The 22,472-nt window shown below is 39.8% G+C and overlaps 1 protein-coding gene across 8 annotated transcripts in view; it reads right to left on the reverse strand.

The window, feature by feature from the left end:
• Positions 1-22,472, reverse strand: part of LOC119650882 (F-actin-monooxygenase Mical) — a 214,732-nt gene that overhangs the window by 87,739 nt on the left and 104,521 nt on the right. For all 8 annotated transcript variants that reach the window (XR_005249382.1, XM_038054053.1, XM_038054052.1 and 5 more), the window contains one exon: positions 9,400-9,452. The gene's annotated coding sequence lies outside the window, so the exon portion shown is untranslated. The remainder of the gene's footprint in view (positions 1-9,399; positions 9,453-22,472) is intronic.

The raw sequence follows: 22,472 nt of genomic DNA on the forward strand, positions 1-22,472 counted from the left end.
GGTAATTTCGCCACTTTTTGTCAATTTATTTTATTTATTTTTAATTGCAAAAAGAGACCATTTGATTGCGTATGATATAATTATGGTTATATATTAGTAATAATGTTCATCCAAATTCGTATCATTAATTGCATTCAGATATCGATTCCAGTTGATTGGTACCTAACATATATCCATGGACAGTCAACAGACTCTAATTGAGCTGCATCGGACAGTAAACTCCCATCGGACAACAAACTGTTTACGAAAAACAAACTTCTTATTCAACCAACCCACAGGGTTGTGAATAACTGAGGGTGCCTTTAAATATGGAGTCCCTTCTAGTGAATAACACCACGGAGAAAGTGCAAACCACGGAATGCATGAAATTGTCTTTTTCGGTTTTTTTTTTTCAAAAAATTTTGGTTTGGTATAACAGGCTCTCGATTTAAGTGCAAACACAGAAAAACAAAACGATTGTAATCGAGCAAGGACGACGCAGAAAAGGAACTAAACTGAAACTAAATGCTAGAACGTACTGTAAGTAAACACCAAACTTCAATAAAAATAATTTTATTGCATCGAATCATCACAATTTTCCTTAAACAATCATAATGCTCGTCAATACCTTCTTCTTCCGTGTAGAACCGGCTCGGCCCTTCTTGAGCATTCTACTCTGTCAAATCATCATCCAGCGTATCAAGGTTTTGGTCGTTTCCATCGATTTCGATGTTTTATTGAGATTCAATCTGAGATTGTGTTGCATGAGGCGATCATTCCATTTTTGAACAAATTACTCGAAATCAGTTTTGCTATGAGACAATAGGTTATTTGCATAATGTCCCGCATAACAGTGTCCATTACAAGAACAAAGAGGAGTGGTGAAATGATGTTTCTTTGATGAACACCGATAGAAATGCGAAGAGGTTTTAATATGCCCGCCACACTTCCAACTTTACTTTTCGGATCGTAGTAGGACATAGCAGATTAGTTTGTGTGGCACACGGTCAAACGCTTTCTCTAGATCCAGAAATACAATGTAAAGAGGGCGATGTTTCTCAAGGTGTTTCTCTATGAATAACCGAGCAGTGTGTATTGCGTCAATGTTTCATCATTTCTTGACAAACCCCGCTTGATTCAAGGTTATTTAAACGATGTCGCGAATACGGTTATCGTGAATACGTTCAAAAATATTCATGGTATAGGACAACAATCGGATTGGACGGTAATTTTCCCATTCTGCTAGTATACCCTCCTTTTTCCATTTTATCAATCAAATGATGTTCTACCCTCCTCAATAAACCGATTAAAGAAGTCACTGAATGACAGTGTTAGGTCCCAGCTGTCGTCAGGTCTTTCTAATGGACCGCTCGGCTAACAGCAATCGCTTTCTTTGCTTCTCGATTAACATTCTTGTAAATTTGTCAATTGGCCCCCGTTTTATCATTGAGAAACTAATGATAGAAGCATTTTTTTTCACACACCGGTTGATGAACCGCTTACCTGTCTTATGGATCGCGAGGGTTGCATAGACCGCTCTGTGAATCGTGACATTCGTAATGGTTCGTACTCGTGTATGTGAGCCCCGCCCATCCCTCAGCATTTATAAGAAGTCTCCCCCTCAAAACTCAGAAGGAAATCGCACTACTTATTGCATGCATGGGGTTGCATAAGCTGCATATTCCCACCATTTCGTAACAAACGAGCAAATTACGTCTGACAAACAGATAAGCAAGTTTTGTGTGAACATGAAGAAAATACAAATCGAAGTGAATGTACTCTAAAGATGTTAAATGAAATAGCTAAAAGTGAAATAACCAAGCCTAAAGGCGCGGCATCATACGATATTACTTTGCCAATGATATACATTGGCCTCTAAAATAAGTGGCATCTAGGGTAACATCTTTTCTGTTTGGTTGTCACAAAAACCTCTAATCCGCTTATTATCATTTGCTTCAAAAATAGATTGCAACCTCTTCGTGAGGCGAATTTGCTTCAGCTTGCGCGGAAAAATATCCAGATTCCTACCAGGTCCTAGATTCTTTAAGTAATGAGTAATATTTGACTTTGAGATTATCCACATTTCACCAATTGCTATCTGAGGATTCGTTTCATCTTTTTTTTTTCGTCAAAATTTGGTAAATCAATTTCGCACTTTCATAATTTCCGCGTATCTACGCCTAGTATTTTGTCCAATGTTTTTCAACTTCTTTAACAGCTGTTGCCTGCGTGTTGCGTTCGTCATTTCTCGCGGAGTTGGGGACCTATCTTGCTGATCGGACTGCAAACGCCTTGAGTAACCCACCCGAAAATAGCTATGAGCATTGGCCGGCCATCTAAAATGCTTTTTTCTCGGTTGCTATGCAGGTCATCGACCACGTCCCGGGGTCTTAAAATCTGGCTCACTGCGGAATCGTGAAAGCGGATCAATAAAGGGAAGCTATTGAACGCGGAAGTGACAGTGAATAGATAACACATTAGGAAGGGGGCGACAATTCCATTGCTGGCTACGCCACTCTCTCAAGATGGGCGACGAGTGGGTCGCCCCAAGAGCACTTGACGCAGAACAATGGAGAAGGACTTATCGGAAAGTCCTGGATGCGTATTTAGTGGATCGTATAAGATGGCGCGTAAGTGTGGTTGACGCACTATACCCCATCAAAGAGTGAATAATAACCATATACAATTTACTGTTTAAGAAGAGAATATGGAAGTATAATGTACTGTAAGCGGTGAGAGCATTGGCTGCTGCAGGGAATACAATTTCGGAAGAAAAAATAAAAAATTGCTAGAAAAGAAGTAGAGCAATATCTGACCAACCTGTAGAACTCCCTGAATCTACTGAGGGTGGTGAATATCGGTTTGTTAAAAAAACAAAATTATAGCTTAAAGATTTAACGAATGTGTCAACATTAAAGAGCATTTATTCGTGGTAGAACTAGGGGGAATCAAGGACGCAACTGAGGACCACAACAACCTAGAAAAAGAAATTTTTGAAAAACTCTCTATAAGAGAAATAATAAAAGCGTCCTCCATTATGCAGAGATTATGAGATACAACCGAGGTGGCACTCCATAGCATCCTCGCATACAACTTTGTTTATTTGTGAGAAATTGGCCCGCTCCTTAACATAACATATCTGACCAACTTGACAGCCCATTGTCACTAGGATTTTGAGAATGCCATTGAATCCTTCATTGAAAATAATTACAGCCAGAAAAGTGGCTATTTCTACGACCTTCGCCCCAGAATGAAGGTGTTTAGGAGCGAAAGTTCAGTTCAATGCATTTAACGGCTCATTGTTATTGTGGGTCTCTGCTCGTAAACATCTGTTCAAGAGATCATCTTGTGAGAAATCTTCGTAGATTGGTTTGATGACTGTTTGAACCTCTTTAGTCAAAGGTGCCTTCTCGTGGTGAAAACTATCCAGTTCTCCTTTAACTTCCGCTTTGCGCCATTTGCACCAACTGTCCTTGCCTGCTGGACAATTTTGATGCTGAGGATTTTCGTCTGTAGAACATTTATGGAAGAAAGTTTCCCAAATTTCTTGTTTCATTCCTTCTATCGAATTTGCGTGTCGACGAATAACTAGTCCAGAAAATGTAGTGAGGTCCTTATCAGTAAGTTTTCCAGCCCCTTTTCCACCAATGCCTTTGTGATTTCTTTGCATTTCTAAGCCACTTCTTTTCTCGACATGTCCTACGTATTCCTTTTTTACTACTACGTATATTTTATTATTTGCAGAAATTTGCAGAAATACCGGAGAAAACTCCAGCAAAATCCAATATACAATATACAAAACTTGTCGCAATTGGAACATCCATGTTCATGTTTGCTAAAAGTTTCTTTGCTGATGTTGATGCGAAGTCCTTTTTGTTCTCTGATAACTATCGATTCCCATGAAATACTCGTTTTTTAGTGCGAGCATGACGTTGAACGTGATCTCCCTTCGTATGATCCATTTAGAAAAATCACTGAACACACAAACAGCACAATACTTACAACAAAATATAACTGAGTATAACTTGAAAGCCTTTCAGTGCTCACTCTAGACTGGATTATCTTTTTTATTCCAAATAGCAAATAAGTTTATACAATTGATTGGTTTTTCATCTTTTTATATTTATACCTGTGTTCAAATTTATAAGGCTCAGGTGAAAAACTAACAGGTAAAAGGAGATTCGATGCTCTTTCTCATCGAGTACTCTAGCCGCGGCTGCAAACTCCTTACCTGTTTAACCCTCTAATTTCTGAAGGACTCGGAATATCGGAAAATCCCTTTGCCCACATATTCTCCACTATATATAGATACAATTCATGCAAAAAAAAAAATCGATTTCTCCAACCCGACACACGGGATGACCCCCTTAATCAGCTGAGCAATTCCTTCCTTTCCGCAACATCCGAATGCGGTTTCACAGATCTGGTAAGAATCCATACCAAGAAATACTAGACATCTATGATGTTTAATTTCCGAAAAATAATTTAAGAAACAATGAGAAATAATGCATAAATTTATGTACCAAATAACATTTTCAGGCATAACTAGTTATGTGTTATATAGCAAATGTTGACTGAGAGTCATTATGTTTCTCTGCCGTTCCTTGTTCAGGACAAAAGCCCTCTCCGCATGCAAACAACAAATAATACAGGTATGGAGCCAGAAAAGTGTAAGCTTAACTTGCAGAATTTACAGAACCCAAACATTTAAATTTAGACATAAAAACATGATAAGAAGTGTAAGTCCGCGGTATTATAAACCATCCGGCATAGATAAGGGAGTTCCAACACTTAATCACAATAAATAAAACGCCGCGTACATTTTCTAAAATTAGTCTGGTCCACTTTTTATTTACTAATTATGCAATCGAGACACTGATAACAAAAAATGCTGCATTTGGGAGGAAGCGGGTGCATTCATTTCGTTATTGAATATTTTAAGGGTATCATCAAATAAAAGTCGTGTTTCTTGCGGTATCGTCATCTAAAATCCGGGGAAATGATGAATTTGAGTAAAATAGAATCACACCTGCCATGAATGCTTTGCTGGAGAAGTAAACGTAGATTTATGGGTAGCTCTCAGCGGTCGTCTAATCGGCATATAATGATTGGCAGTTGAGAGTGGATGGATGAGGACGATCCAGCCCGGAAAGTCTATAAGGGCAATATCTATGGTAGAAAAAGAAGACGAGGCAGACCCTGCCTGAGATGAAGCGATGGCGTAGGTCAGAACGCCAGACAGCTTTTAGGGATATCGAATTGGTGGACCTGGGCGCAAACCCGGGATGTCTGGAGTTCCTTATTAAGGCAGGCCTAGACCGGATACCGGTTGTTGCGCCGTTGATGATGATGAGTTGAGAGCAAATTCCCTTCTTAACGGGTGGAGCAACGTATTCGATATGCTTATCCGCTGCATATCATAACCTCATATCATAATAAAAGTATGTTTGTTTGCGATAAAGTTCATTCATGTAACGATGGTGATGAGCTATCGAAAACACTGTAAAAAAGTACAAAGGGTAGTAAAGGCGCCGAAGGGAAAACGTCTATCGGGAGTTATTTCTAAGTAAAAGAGCGGAGAAAGTAAAAATAAGCCCCCCGCGTCTAAAAACGGAGGAAAAAATGGCCCAACTGATGATTTAACTTAGGGGTGATGTACAGTTGACAATCTTACTTAAAATAAAAAACAAACCGAAAAGAGCTTCGGAACGGGTTGGACGGGAGGAAGGACCCAGCGAAGAAATAAGAGAAAGTGTTTGCACATTTTCTCAAGCAACGTGCGTCTTTTGAACAGAGCAGAAGCTGCACATCAGCTAGTCAAAATCATGTGCTAATATAATGCTGACATCACGGTGTTGCAACAAATGCGTTGGATATGGGCAGTTCTCCGAGAAGAAGTCTAAGCAAAACAATACACCTGTGAACTCGAGTACAGAGGGCCCACAAAAGGCAAGAAAGTTTTAGCAACAAATCAGCTGTATGAATTACATATACCCCAGTACTTACCTGATTCCCGACCGTACAGAAATATTGGAGTGATGAGTTGAGTACCCAAACTCCTCTCCATCTTGTGATAGTGCGATTTTGCTCTCCGGAAGGCTGATAGCTACCACAAGGGCCGTTCTCATAACTTGGGAGCCGATTTCTGACCCTAACTTTGAGATTGCGATCCAGAGTAAGGAGCATCATATCTGTTTAGTTCTATGCACCAAGGCATTTCCGATATAGAGGAGAAGGATGCTTTCTGTGAGTAACTCAACGCAGTTCAGGAAGAGTTTCCCAAGATTGATATTGTGCCGTGATGGATTAATGCTAAGGCGGACTTCGAAAGTATTTTGTTCGGTCATGTAGTGGAAGACGTAGTCTTTGCAAGCATGATAACAACGTTGAAATGCTTATAAATTTTTAGCAGTTTTACGTCTCATTATGAGAAATATTCCTCCCATAAGATCAATGGGGATTCATCTAACCGGCAACATCCCCACCCCCTCCCTGAATTCGATACGGGCCGCCGAATATTAATGAAATTGTCGGCCACGTCCAAAGAGGAGTTACAAGAGAGACCTTTGTTGATAACTATGAGATTAAGTAAGCGTAACGAGCCCCGTTACCGTGGAAAAGTACGACAAGCGCAGCGTAATGTATGCGATGATAAAGGACCTCCGTAATTGCGTTGATAAGTGAAGCAGAAACTGCCGCAAATAATAATGATTTCGCCATCGTGGACCACATTACAAAAGAGCTTACAGGTGATTGCAAGCGTTTCAATCATCCTGTGAGGGACGTTAATTATATCTACAGCACCTGAAAAGGTAAAAGGAGCACCACACCGCGATTCTGGATCATCATCACACCTGATGAAGGTCTACTTCCTATGTACGTTATGCCAAACCATCGTAACATGAAGATACGGACTGCTCCTCCAAACAATAGCAAAATTTTTTCTGCCATCAACGCATGCAAACGGAATAAAACCGCCAGTCTTGACGGAAATTTAGACCAGCGCTTTACTTGCGACAGCGTGAACAAGCAGTGTATATGGAATGCTTTACGCAAGAGGGATATTCCGGAGGAAATGATAGGTACTATCATCAAAGCGACATATGAGGGCGCAAAACAATCCGTGCTGCACTTAAGTAAAATCTGAGAGGAATTTAAAGAAATTCCGACAAAATTGCATCTTATCGTCGATACTTTCTCTTTTCGTTATCAGTGACATTCTTCAGGTCACCTTGTTCGGGGGACGTGAAGGGACTCAATGGTCCATGTCATCTTTCCTCAAACACTTCGACTACGTTGCTTGCTATCCCATTGGGTCATGGATTTCAGCCATCATGTCGAGGCTGTATTCTCTGTATGCTACTATATGGGAGTAGCGCATGGCTCTGTAATGTCATCCTGGCTTAATGAAGAGTTAGGTTAGCGTACGGGCTTAATAAACGTGGACCTGCTGATCAGAAAGTGGAAATAGCAGCTACGGCAACTACATTTCACAATAGGGCATGCAGGATTTCTGACAAGTAGAAATACATGGGGTAGAATCGTGAAGGAGTGCAAGCTTTTCGGAAATCATGGAAGCAATTGAAATACATTGCCGGAAATCGACCGCGATGGCACGTAGTTGTTGTTGGCGTATTAGGCGTCACATTGGGGTTTTGTTGCATCCATCAAGACTCGATTTGAACTAAAGTGTTGTTGAAGTCATCCTGATCACAGAAAAGCTTTTTTTTTCATACAGCTTGAGAAAGCGGATCTTGGAATCGTCGTGGAGGACTATTTAGCCTACACAACGAAAATATCTATGATAGATATCGCAATTACTTGATTGTGGATAAAATCTGATTGAGTGAAAATGAACCGAACCAGGAAGTTGGGACTTAGCAAGGTAGGCAAAGAAGACACATCGATTGTTGCCCCTTTGTTGATGATGACAAATAAGGAATCGCCGATTTGCTATGAATCCCTTCAAAAATATTTTCATCATTTTCAGCACCCGAACGATGAACATCTAACGAGGAAAATAGATGTTAGAGGTAAATGGGCTTGGTTGGAGTCATTGCCTTGTGAACCTTCCTTCTATTCTGGATCAGACTTCCAAGAAAAATGTCACCAAGACTTTGATTTTGTAATCGCATGGTCTTTATAAAAGAAATTGATTGTAATTCAGACTGAAGTTTTTTCTTCCATAACATCCTCAATAGTACACATACGAGTATCAGAAAAAGGAATGTTCCTCTGAAAACTGAAATATCTGGGAGAGAGTCGATTGACTTTCCGTAACACCTGCTAAAAAGCACATACTGATATGTGAAGTTAACATAGAATGATGTGTTCGTCCACTATTTAGTATGCTTCTTTAAGACTAAGTTTGACTCTGTTAAAAGATATTTTTGACATGGATACCTCTATTTTAGTGTTGATTAATTGAGCTTAGTGAAAAGGAGATTGAGGTATATTTATACAGGACTAGAAGTTTTGATCACTGAAGTGTGAACTATTGCTACGGAAGTCCCGTGGAGCTACTATAATAAACGAATTCCTTCCCACGTCAAGCGAAAACAAATCCAACCCCAATCAAAATCTATACTATAAATAAATAGCATATATTCCACTAGACTTACCGCCAAACTTTCGTAGACATAACTTACTGATCAAATCCAACAGCTTTTCAATTTTAAAATTATCGCTAAATCACCACGGATAATCGGATATCGCAATTGTGGTGGTCGAATGAGTTGGCCAAATCTTATAGCCGAGTTTAGTTTTATCCAGGGCAAGTCATTAAATCAACTTCAAATCCATTAGCTTCAAAAGGGTAGGCGCATTGTACGAGTATATGCATATCACTGTCCAAATCGATTTCGAAAAAATGCAAATACAACCTAAAATATCCTCCAATCCCAATCTTGGCTACATTAAGTATGAAAGTGAAATTCACTTCTATTTTCAGACGTCGCCATAAAAGCGACTGTCGCCATTTTCATCATTCTTTCCGTTCGTTCGGCATTACAAGTTCTCCACGTTACTGAAGGAATGAAGGGAATTACAGGAAAACTGAAAACTGAAAGTGAATGAATAGCAGCTGCTACATGCCACAATACATTATACATATTAATTGTACAGACTGGATGGCGCTCTATCGACCTTTTTTGTAGCTCATTTTCAACATGGGAAAATGGGAAAAATATTCAATAAATAGTATCTGTGATTTTTATGACATTTTGTATATTTATTGAAATATTGCACAATTTTGGACTTTTGAATGGATTTACAATTCCCATTTGGCAATAAATTGTACCATTATATCCCCTGGTTATTCATTATTTTTCCTTCGTTTCTGAACTCGTTTGAGAGTGCAATAAACTCCCTGACCATAATTACAAGATACCGATAATTTTTAGGTATCTCTCATCAACTCACCTGAAAGTGTTATTAGCCGTTCATTAAAATGATGAATATAAAGCTTCGTACTCCTGCAATAAAAATAAAAAAAAAAAGTATTAGCACATCAGCTTACATATAATATCTTTCACAGGAGAAAATTAGAATACATTCTTAAACAATACTCGCATAGATTCATTTTACACCGCTTCACCCATCCAACATATTGTCACTTTCACTGCTTACTAACCTGGCAAGTTTTATGCGGTATTGTACGAGTAGTATGAAGCATTGTTTGTTAATAGCCATTTGTTGCCAAAAACGAGCTGAACAACAGAGAGATGACACGCGACAAGTTAATGGCAATAAACAGAGCGAATCCGAAAAAATGATATTCATGATAAAGTTCTTCGGTATTGTTGTTCAATGTTGTTCGGGTCAAATCAACATAAACAGTCCGAGCAGGTTTTCAAATTACTTATAATGCAAAATAATCCGAAAATCGTACAAAACATGTTTTCTATTTTTGGATTATTAGCATAAGACTTGGTTGGAAAGCTGGAAATACAAGAGAAACTCCTCAGAACAGACGACAATTCTTGCGATTGACTGCCTTTGAGTGAGAAGTTTTGCCTAAATTTCTTTCAACTTTTCAACATCCGAAATCTCTTGTCTTAACTACGTGTGAACATAAGGTTATACAATCGGTTTTCGACGGATAAATTCAAATGAATTCATATTTTCAAGGTTATAGGAGTAATGCATCTCACTCCCATTAGGCCATATGCATAAATCATGTAAATTTTATTTATAAGTTGTCATGTAATACCTGACATTCACTGTCAAATTAAATAAAAAGATGTAGGTGGAGATTTCGAACAATTTATTTCTGTACCATTTTTGGTAGGTGATCAAAATTACCTCAGAATGAGACCCATTTTAGGAAAATCTCCAAAATCTAATTGAGCTAATTTAATCTGTACTGAGTACTTAGTTTTCAAGATAGACTTCAAGGATATGCTGACTCCTACGAGAGAACTGAGGAAAAAATGAATTTGTTTCATCAAGAAGAACACCTGCTTTTATAAAATCACAAACCAGAAAAAAATATTCCATGTATTTTATATTGGATTCATGAGGTACAAGAAGTAGTAGTTGAATCAAATAAAAATAGCAGTGACAAATTATTTGTGTTCGGCAGACAGGAGCCAAGGGCGTAAATTCTCTATATGAATTTCAGATTTCTAATGCTTCTTCAAAAGAAATGCTCTTTGAGGCCTTGAAAAGATTTTTGACCATCTTCACTTCACACAAGTTTTATCAGCAACATAGAGTTTCTGCAATATATGAAATTCCCGAATTGTGGAATCAAAGGGATCCATTTTTTAGAAAATATATCTTTTTGTAAAATTAGATACCACCTTAATCAAAAAGTTGCTTGAACTAGAGATAAGTTGGTGATTTATGTAGTATCACGAAGAAGATATCACTTTATCATCATTGAGCGCGATCCAAACATCATAACATGACACCATCACCATTCATTTGAGACGTGATAGTGATATAGTCGAACCTGGTTAATTCAAAATCGAAGGGACCAACGAAAAACTTCGAATTATACAAAATTCAAAGTACGGAAGTTGGGAGTAAGAAATTCAAAGGCCAAGAGAAAAGTTCAAATTATCCACAATTTCGAATTACCCGAGTTCGAATTATCCGAGTTCCACTGTATCACTTTTGTGATATGTAACGTTTTGCAATAACTGTCCTGATATGATATCACATAATACATCACCAAATAATCCTGTAATTTACCGCTCCCTACATCACACCATTTTTTCCAATACAAATGGTGGTGACGGTTGTCGAGTGTCAATGATGACTATCATTTGCGAATCTATTAAGAAAAAAATGATTCCAGGTTTTTGTGTAAATTCTATTATACAAATTGCAGATCATTTCTTTCACAGACCAATTCTCAGAAACTACCTAATTACAAAATCTGATAAAAATCAGAAAGCACTATACGATGTCTAGGCCCCAAAATACGCCCCATACTGATCTCGGCTCAAATGGGATTAATAAAAATATATTACTATATTGTTTAGAAATTGAATACACATTCTAGATTCTAGTTCAACTTAGAATTATAATTAGAATTAAATTTAAATACAACATGGTATTACCAAGTTTGGTGGAAATCGTACTATTACTAACGAAGTTATAATAGATCAAAGTTGTCCCTTTTGTGCAAATTTATTAGGTTGTTGCACATGAAATGGCCGATCTGGTGCTAAAATTTGAAACGACTGTAAAGCTTACAAAAATTTATTTATAATAATAATAATCGTTGGCGCAACAATCCATATTGGATCAGGGCCTTGAAGTGTGTTAGAGCACTTCATTCAAGACCGTAACGGTACACTACAGAACACTGTAGGAGGCAATGTGGTCAGCATTACGCTTTATTTATTTAATCAAAATAGGTGCCAGTCAATTCAAAAGACTTCTCCCAGCGAAATTCAATAGCATGTATGCCAGTTTCGTAGAAGTCCAACTGTCGGGTGTTCATAAATTCGTCGAAGGCAATTTTGACAGCCTCTTCGTTCTTAAATTGTTTTTCCACCAAAAAATAATCCAAATTCTTAAAAAAGTGGTAGTCGGTTGGCGAAAGGTCCGGTGAATATGGTGGGTGAGGCAGAGTCTCATACTGCAATTCGTTCAACTTTTGAACCGTTATTCTGGATACATGGGGTCGTGCATTGTCGCCATCTTTGTTGACCAATCTCGGCCGTTGTATACTCAATTTTTGGTGCATTTCCTCGAGTTGGGAACAGTATTTCTGTGCATTTATCATTTCGCCAGGTCCCAAAAAAGAATAATGGACAACTATATCTGTAGACCACCAAACAGTTTCCATTACCTTCTTCCGATGGAGGCTCGGTTTCGGCAGATGCTTCGGTGGCTCATCAGCATCTAGCCATTGTGCTGATCGGCGACGATTGTCGTATAATATCCACTTTTCATTACATGTGGCTATTCTGTGCAAAAAGGGATCGCCTCTGTTGTGGGAGAGTAAAGAACTGCAAATTTCCATTCGAAGCTCTATGTTTTGCTCCGTAAGGGCATGCGAAACCCATTTGCCGAGCTTTTTCACCTTTCCAAGTTGTTTCTCTGCAATGCCTCTCATAGACGGACGTGTGTCGGATTCAACCAGCAAACGCAGCTCGTTGTTGTCAGTCGATAGTCTATGTCCGTTCGCTTACCGTATCAGTTCCAAATGCGCTGTTAATGTTCCTGGTCGCCTACGCTGCTTTATGACCAAGTTTGAACTCATACAGAAAAAGTATACGTTCTTGGCTCTTTTCCATCCTTTTTTCCTTTTTATTCACTGTTATCACAACAATGGTCAAAACTGGAATGACTCCTTGATTAAATGTAGGAGTATCTATACTTCATTATCCGACACCAACAGCGCCAACTGGTGGTGGTTTGATACAGCAAAATCGCAACTAACTTTAATTGATTGCCAAATCGGCCATTTCATGTGCAACAACCTAATAATACAATCTAACACTTTGGATGTAAGTATCAAGCTAAAGTCAACAGTCTGGCATGATTACGAGCTAGGTGCACATCGGACAAATGTCCACTCAAATATGCTTATATACAATAATAATAATAATCGTTGGCACAACAATCCATATTGGATCAGGGCCTTGAAATTAATTTTGTGACAACGAACGGCAAGGATCTCCATGAGGGGAAATCTTTCGCTCCTAATCAAGTTACAATCAGGATTGTTCATTCCCACTATCGAGGCTTTTCAGAAGCTCAAAAAGGTTTTCAAAGTGGAGCGTATCCTTCACCAAAAGGTCATTCTTGACAGAATCAGGAGCATTGATGATGTGCAGCATTTTAACCGCCGGCATTTCGGGCACGTTGTTAACTGTTCGATTGTACACAGATGCATTATGTGTACAAAAACCCATCCTCGTGGGAAAGGTTCAAGACCCAAAACAGAAACACCACATAGCTGCAACTGTAGTCTATCGCGACATCTCTCCAGCTACCGCCGGAAGGAAAGATGGCAAAATTAAACAAGTCGGGAAACCGGAAGCTGGAAGCTTCAGGAATGAGAGGTTTTGTGTATAAAGACATTTGAAGGTGCATTTGCGCTATTATTACGTAGGACATAATATATTATGTGAGAATATCCACTTTCACGCGATATTGACGTTCATAGTCTGGTTACCAGCTGTTTTTAATTTATATACCAAACATATATGTACATGTATGCTTTTGTGCACGGAGTAAAGTCTTTGTAAAGAAACGACAACTTTGACTTTATAACTTTCTTAGGAATGGTGCGATTTCCGCCAAATTCGTTCGAATAATGCTCTATATCATAGTCTACAATACTGCAAATATTTCTTGTTGCTAGGATGAAATTAAGGGGGATTTTGCAGCCAATTATTAAAAAATATAGTAATACACTATTATTAACTTTGTTTGAAGGGATATCGGTATGGAAGGTATTTTGGAGCCTAGGCACTAGGCTATAATGGTAGCCTCTTGATTTTCTTTTTAGATTTTTCGGTTGGATGTTTTCTGAGAATGGGCGTGTTAAATAAATGATTACTTTCGACTCCCGCACTCTCCACCTTCCCAACAAATGTCAAAACTAAGACCAGTTTCAAAAAGTACTAATCGAGCTGAAAAAAAATTAACACACCCTTTCTGAATGTATGGGGATCCCCTGCAATTCGACGTAGAAGGATGTAACTCACTGTGTGCGGGAGCGTGCACAGTTGCCACCTTTTCAGCAAACTTGGTGTTAATCACTATAACCGTCTCCGAGGAAAATGCGTGTGGCGGACAGATAGACAGACAGACAGTAAACCGATTTTAATAAGGTTTTGTTTTACACAAAACCTTAAAAATTAGTAAAGTGACACGAATCAAGCCAACAGTGACACAGATATCATAAGTTCCACCAAATCGGATGTTTCTTACTCCCAAGCCACCAGATCTCTTGCTAAAATTACTGTGTAAACTATTTTTGCTTCTTCAACGCCCTTCTAAATTTGGTTGAAGCTGCCGCTTCAGTCCAAAATAATGAATGGCAACAATTCACTTATCGTGAACTTATGGAGTTATATGTCATTACCTTCAACCCCGTGTCCCTTAACGTCCCACTGCCCAAGTTTTGGTTCTGAAATAGAAGTCAACGGGGAAACAAGAATCCTGCAGCTTTGTTCTCACAAGGAATACTAGAGTGGTTAATTTCCCATCCCGATCGGTAAAGTGGAGTTTCTTATGTAAACACAAGACCTTATTGAAATTGGTTCAATGTCTGTCTCACTGTCACACCCGATTTACTCAGAAATGGCTAAACCGATTGTTACGAAATTTGGTGAGAACATGTCGCCTTTGTATCCCCATTTTGTGTAGAATTTTAAGGGAGGCTTCTGTAAGCTGAAAATTTCCTTTTCACACAATATTGTTATGTGAAGGATCAAATGAAAAGGTTCAATTAGTACTTTTCGAAACTGATGCTTTTTCTGATATTGGGTGAAATCTAAGGGAGGTAGGGCACAAAATGTATGCCCGAAAAAGTGAAACAGGTCTCGCTCTCAAAACCTACCCAATCGAAAAAATTACAGTGATGCAACTATATGAAATCTAGGCCTCAAAATACATTCCATTCCGATATCTGCACAAATAAAGTTAATAATTTTGGAAATTTACCGGAAAGCCCCCCTTAAGTTCATCCCAGGAGTACAAAATTTAACATAAACATAGACGATAATTAAGGACATACTCCTGAAAAGCTTGAAGGCAATCCAACCATCATTAACAAAGTTATAGGAGGTCAAAGTTTCACATTTCAGGTAAATTTATGGCACCCAGGACGTGTATGACGTCATCATCAAATAAAGTAAACTTATATGAACGGCGGGTCCGTGGGAACGTTTTAGTTTTCCTTTTTTGACATTTTTTATTTATTTGCATTTTAATGTCAATTACGGCAGGTAGACATGTGTATGTATATGTATATGCTAATAAAGTTTGCCGGTAGTAACCAATATAATAGACATGTGTGTTCTGCTTACCAGCTGTTTTTAGTTTATATACCAAACATATATGTACATGTATGCTTTTGTGCACGGAGTGGAAATGCGTGAAGATGCATTACATCAATTTAGATGCGCACATATACATATATGTATGCATCGTCATGCGGTAATAGACAGTGCTTATTTATTTAGGATGAACACAGTGTTTATGTCGTTGGTTTGTATGTACAATTGTGAATCTTGGGGTTTGGCAAAATATGACGGAATATTTTGTATTCTTAGCTATGTACGAATGGAAAATCGTGCATAGCGAGAGTCTTACATAAGATGAAGAAAAAACCTTTATACTCGAAGCGCTCGGCATCCGGTATTCCGACTTGTTTCATGTTTGCTAAGGGGACGATACGGATGTTTATGGACTACTGGCAAATACGGGGGTAGTTGGGTGATGCTGTATCGTCCCGTCTACAATATATCATATACAATACCTCTATAATAGTTTTCATTCTCCAAATAAGAGAAAAAGGATTTTCGCGCTTCCCTCTTTAATTTTTACTTATGGTATCTTTTATACAGCGATGAGGAATGTCCCGTTACCTTTGATGTTATGCACATTTGTTTCCTTCGGATTTATATATTTATTTGTTTTTTTGGAAGTCACTCCTCGTCACTTAAGTTTTCTTGCCAGAGAAATGAAATTGGGAAATGAGGGAAAAGTTGCACTATGCATGTGTAAGCCTAGAGATGTCGACAACTGAAGCCAAAACGAGAATCTATCGAGAATGCAATCTGTAGTTTTTTCTTGGGGTAAGGGGGGTACATTGGGTACATTGGGTTTCAAGGTCTATATAGGGATAAGATCAAATAAGAACTCTGTCCATACACGATGTGACTAACATTTTACTAAATATACTATTGGCTACTTTTCCAATGTAGGATATAAGTCTACCTACATGATTGACAATAGTCAATTCGTGATAGTCTCTTGGCATATCGTAACCCACCCCATTAATCACACTATGTGTTACCTTTGCTACTACCGTGTGTAAATATTTCAACTTACTGCGCTGCATCGCGGAAGCTGGACGCTTCATAGTTTTGAATTTGCGAAGAAGGGACAAATTTTACCTATTACAACTTTGTTAGTAATAGTGCGATTTCCACCAAACTTGGTGAGATCATGCTCTCTGTTATACCCCATATTGGTGGTAGCATGAACCTAAGGGGGTTTTGCAGCCAATTACCAAAAACTACAGTAATATACTATTATTAACGTTATTTGTACAGATATCAGTATGGAAGGTATTTCGGAGCCCAGGCATCATATGGCCCAGTGGCAGCTTCCTCATTTTTTTTCAGATTTTTCGGTTGAGTAGTTTCTGAGAATGGCCCCCTTAAATAAACGATCACTTTCAACCCCCCGTACTCCCTACCTTTCCGAAAAGTAATAACCGAGACCTTTAATTTGATACCCCACATGACTATATTTGATGAAAAAAAAATTGCATGTATGGGGACCACCCTTAAATTCGCCGTAAAAGCATGTAACTCACTGTATGCGTGAGCGTTCACAGTTCCCAGCTTTCTACCAAATTTAGTGTCAATCGCTGTAACCGTCTCCGAGACAGACGGACGGACGGACAGACAAACAGACAAGGGGTATATCTAATGAAGCAGCTTGCGAGATAACAGGAATGGTCCCGATTGAGATCCTGGCGAAAGAAATACGACGACTTTACGACCGAACGTGCCTCACCGGAGAATCTACTGCCCGTCGGCGGCAGTTCGCACGAACTGAAACTGTCGCGGAATGGCAAGAGAAGTGGGACGAGTCAGAAAAAAGCCACTGGACTCACAAAATCATATGGGATATCCGGAAATGGATCGAGCGACCCCACGGCGAAGTAAGTTTCGACCTAACTCAATTCTTGAGCGGACACGAAGGCTACGAGCATATCTGTATCGATTTGGGCTAGATAATTCGCCATATTGCCCAAAGTGCCCAAATATTGCAGAGGACGCAGAACACGTCTTTTTTCATTGCCCCAGATTCGAAGCCCAAAGGGCTACATTAGAAGCTACAACCGGGGAACACTTTACACCCGAAAATTTTATGCAACTTATGGTGAAAGACAAGGGGATATGGACCGAAGTCGAAAAAGTGATTGCAGCCATCGGAAAGAAACTTAGGCAGAAAGAAGTCATCCGAAAGAATGGACGCGAGAGGAACACGAGCAACGAGAACATGAGCGCAGAATAAATTTTGATCCTGCCCCGCGACGTAATACCATATGGGAGTCCCGCGGGGAGAGTAGAAGGAGTAAGAAGGTGGCTTTAGTGGATAAGAGTCCCACATAACCGTGTGGCAGGAGCCTGCGGTAGCTTTTGAAGCTTTCCACCTTCTATTGGGACAAAAAAAAGACAGAAAAGGGGTTATTTCCCCAGCAAGAGGGGGGTACTGACACCTTCCAACGCCCCCTGAATGTAATGCCGATTCCACCAGTCACCAGGGACGAGCTGATGGAGATCTGACGGCATACCCAATAAGACGCTCAAACTTGCCGTCAAATGTAGACCGGATATGTTCGCGGAGCTGTTCGAAACGTGCATGTCGGAGGGTATCTTTCCTGCACCATGGAAGCGGCAGAAGCTGGTGCTGTTGCCTAAGGCTGGCAAACCTCCAGGGGAACCGTCCTCCTATAGACCCATATGTCTTCTAGAACTATGGGGAAAATTGTGGAGCGGGTCATTTATAATAGATTACTTCCAGTCGTCGAGAGCCAAGGGGGCCTTTCAGATAGGCAGTATGGGTTCACAAAAGCCAGATCTACCATTGATACCATCAGAATGGTTGCTGGCTTAACCGAAAATGCAATTCACGGAAGGGGTTGCACCAGCAAATATTGCGTGGTGGTGACCCTGGATGTGAGGAATGCATTCAACTCGGCCAATTGGAACCTTATACGAAAGTCTCTGGCGACGATTGGGGTTCCCACCTACTTCGCCGCTATTATCGATAGCCACTTGAAAGAGCACTGACTGTGGTATGATACCGATGGATCCAAAGAGTACATTGTCTCCGCGGGTGTCCCACAGGGCTCTGTACTGCGCCCACTACTGTGGGCGTATAATGATGTACCCAACCTTCCGGTTCCAGAGGAGGCCACGGTGATGGGTTACGCCGATGATATAGCACTGGTTGTGGTCGCAAAGCATCTCGAGGATGCTGAGTTGTACTCAGGCGAAGTATTCAGTGTTGTTAAGGTTAGGGAGTGCTGGACTGGCACTCGCGGAGGAAAAGACGGAAGCGGTCCTCATCACTAAGCGCCGGAAAAGAAATTACGCCTGCATTACAATCAGGAATCGTATCATCACTTCCAAGTCGGCCATCAAATACTTTGGGGTGATGATAGACGGAGGACTTAATTTTAAGCAGCATATGTATGCTCTACATGTAAAAGAGCATCAACCACGAGTGTTGCTTTGCCAAGGATGATGCTGAACGTAGGAGGCCCGCGGCATATTTGCAGCCCCCTCATAGCCAGGGTGGTGAGCTCTATCATGCTGTATGCAGTCCCAGTTTGGGGAAAAGCACTGAAGGTTCAAGACAGTACACATAAACTGAGTACGGTTTACAGAAGAACATCCTTAAGGATGTGTTCTGCCTTCAGGACCGTCTCAGACGATGCAGCGTTCGTCATCTCGGGAATGATGCCGATTGACATCTTGCCAACCGAAATGATGAACATTTATAACACCAGGTCCATCTCTCCCTTATTTCAGATGAAAAAAGCCGAAAGGGAGAGATCCATAAGCAGATGGCAACAGCGATGCGACCAGTCAGAAAAGATTCGTTGGACTTACAGGTAGATCCCTTCCATCAGGATGTGGATTATAATCTCACCCAGTTTCTTACCGGCCATGGAGGATACCGTCAATACCTGTACAGGTTTAAATTGGATACCCCGCCTAATTGTCCAAACTGCGACAATTCCATGATCGCTGTAATCGAGGAAAAACTGCGAAAAGCAGAAGATGTGAGAAAGGCGCGGTTACGAACCCCGCGGGTAGACGGCAGGAGACCTAGTTAAAGTAAGCTAACTCCGCCCCGTGATGTAATACCTAAAGGTGGTTCCACGGGGTAGGGGGAGAGTCGGGGGTGGTTTTAGTGGGTAAAAATCCCACACTCTGGCGTGCCCAGGTCAGAGTCTTTTGAAGATTTCCACCTCCTTCCAAAAAAAAAAGAGACAGACAGACAGTAAACCGATTTTAAACATGTAAAAATCGACATGGCATTCACAAACCCACACAGAAAAGCTATGAAAAACCCCATCTTAATTTACTTTAATTCGTGACCAAGTGACGCATTTTTGTATAGTGAGGTGCAACCAGACAAATATGTGCCGATTGCTGAGAACTGTTTCTTTTCTCGAAAAATTCAGGCATAGATATTGTGGTGACCAATACTGAGTTAGTTATTCCTCTTTTGATAACTGCGCGAAGGAAGGCTTTTAAGCGACAGTTTAGCCAATAACGGCAAAAATCTTGGCTGAGTGAAGGGGATCACTCGTGCTATCAATGGGCATGTCAGTTTACTTTTTTTTTAAAAAGAAACCGTAAAGCTTGAGGGCTTACTAAAAGAATAAATCCATAACGGAACATTATTTCGCCTTCATTAAATAAATTGACTGCTACTTTTCTGAATGCCCCAGCTAAGAGAGCTTTTACTTTCCGTAAATTTGAAGGAAAACCCTCATCAGAAAAACTGAATAATACAATATTGATCTATTTACCATGGAAGCAATTATGTCTAAAAATGCATATGTGTCGTATTAGTTGCCATACGTTGTGCTCTTTAAACACTTGACTATTCCTCTCCAATCCCAACACGCTTTATATGCAAATTGTGCGACTGGCCTTGATGTTTGCGTATGATACGTACTCCGTGTGTACTTGACATCTGTATCGATTACCGAACGTAAATTAAAGAACAGAAGGAAAAGGGCCGATATCAGTTGACATACTGGAAGACATACTTCACAAAGTGGTAATGTGTATTTGATAGGAGTTACGTGTATCAGACATCAATCTCAAAACATGAAACTTGCATGCACGCAATATTTAGGGAATAAAAACCATATGGGGTGCTTGATATGGTTGATGTGAGAGCAAAATGACGTTATTAAAGCCCCAACTTTTCTGGATGCGGTGTGTATCTGTAGGAATAATAAATGAATACAATTTGTTACAAAAAAGATATAAATTTAAAAGCCGAGTTTTTAAGAGATTATTCTTAAGTTTTTTTTTTTGGATTTCGGGTTAAGAAATTCCAATTATTGTATCAAATCCCTTTCAAATGTAAAATAATTTACAAAACCTCAAATATTTTTATGAGGTCAAGGGAAGACAACCCATCTAAGGTTGAATTCTAGATTTCATTCCAAATTAATTTCTAATGTCAACGCTGCCAAAATATCTGATTTTTATATGCTCAATTGATGTGTACTAGGAAAATACCCCGACCCTTTTTGTATTGCCTTCTCTCAAAAATCTGGATTTAACTCAGGTAGTTACAGTTGTGAGATTTCGTATTTGATTTGACCGCTTATTGTATTTACAGAAAATTCTGCGGTGTTGATGCCAAAGTTTTCAGACGACGTTTTAAGATTTCCACTCTGTATGAAATTTCAAGGCTACTTTTTTCAGCTTTGTTCAAATAGTCTCAAACAATGAAAAGCGGCCGAAGTTATAATGGTCCCCAAACCAGGGAAGGAGCCAAGTAGATTCGAATCGTGTCGACCAATATCGCTACTCCCTATTGCAGCCAAGCTATTTGAAAGACTTTTCCTGAAGAGACTGAAGCAAATCATTGTGGATCGAAATCTAATACCACCTCACCAATTCGGTTTCCGCGGAAAGCATTTCACGAACAAATAGGTGCACAGGATCACGAATCTGAGAAGAAATGCATTGGGAAAAAAGCAGGTGTGCTCAACCATTTTTCTTGATGTCGCGCAGGCGTTTGATAAGGTGTGGCATCAAGGTCGGTTGTATAAGTTGCTAAGAGACCTCCCAGAAGAATTTTTCAATATCTTAAAATCATCTATATCAAGAGGGCAATACGAAGGGGCAGTGTCTTGGACCTAACACTGTTTATCCTGAATACCAATAATATACGTTTCTGTGAAGAAGCCAAAATAGCAACATTTGCGGACGATACTGCCAACCTTACCACGCTAGAACCACGGACGAAGCAAAAAAGTTCCAAACAACTATTGAAAACATTATAGAATGGACCAAGGAATAATCATCATCAACGGCGAAACAACCGGTATCCGGTCTAGGCCTGCCTTAATAAGGAACTCCAGACACCCCCGTTTTGCGCCGACGTTCATCAATTCAATATCCCTAAAAGATCATCCTCATCCATGCGAATGAGAATACGCCAACCGCAACCTGTTAAGCCGGCTGTTTTCCACAACCTGACGGTCATGGTATCGCTAACAGTCATGCGGCTATGGAATCGTCCATCCTCGTATAGGGGCCAAAAATTCTTCGGAGAATTCTTCCCTCGAACGTGGCCAAGAGTTCGTAGTTTATCTTGCTAAGAATCCAAGTCTACGAGGAATACATAAGGACTGGCAAGATCATAGTCTTGTACAGTAAGAACTTTGACCCTATGGTGAGAAGTTTCGAGCGAAACAGTTTTTGTAAGCTGAAATAGGCTCTGTTGGCTGCCAACAACCGTGCGCAGATTTCATTGTCGTAGCTGTTATCGGTTGTGATTTTCGACCCTAGATAGGAGATTTTTAAAACGCTCTCAAAGTTGTAGTTTCCTATCTTTATTCTTCCCGTTTGACCAGTGCAATTCGATGTTGTTCGTTCATTGGTTTTTGGTGCTGACATTACCACCGTGTACTTCGTTTTGCCTACATTAATGTGCAGCCCAAGATCTCGCGCCGCTTGCTTTATCTGAATGAAGGTAGACTGTACATCTCGGGTTGTTTTTCCGATAATGTCAATATCGTCAGC

Source organism: Hermetia illucens, chromosome 3 (genome assembly GCF_905115235.1).
Source record: "Hermetia illucens chromosome 3, iHerIll2.2.curated.20191125, whole genome shotgun sequence".
Taxonomy (NCBI): domain Eukaryota; kingdom Metazoa; phylum Arthropoda; class Insecta; order Diptera; family Stratiomyidae; genus Hermetia; species Hermetia illucens.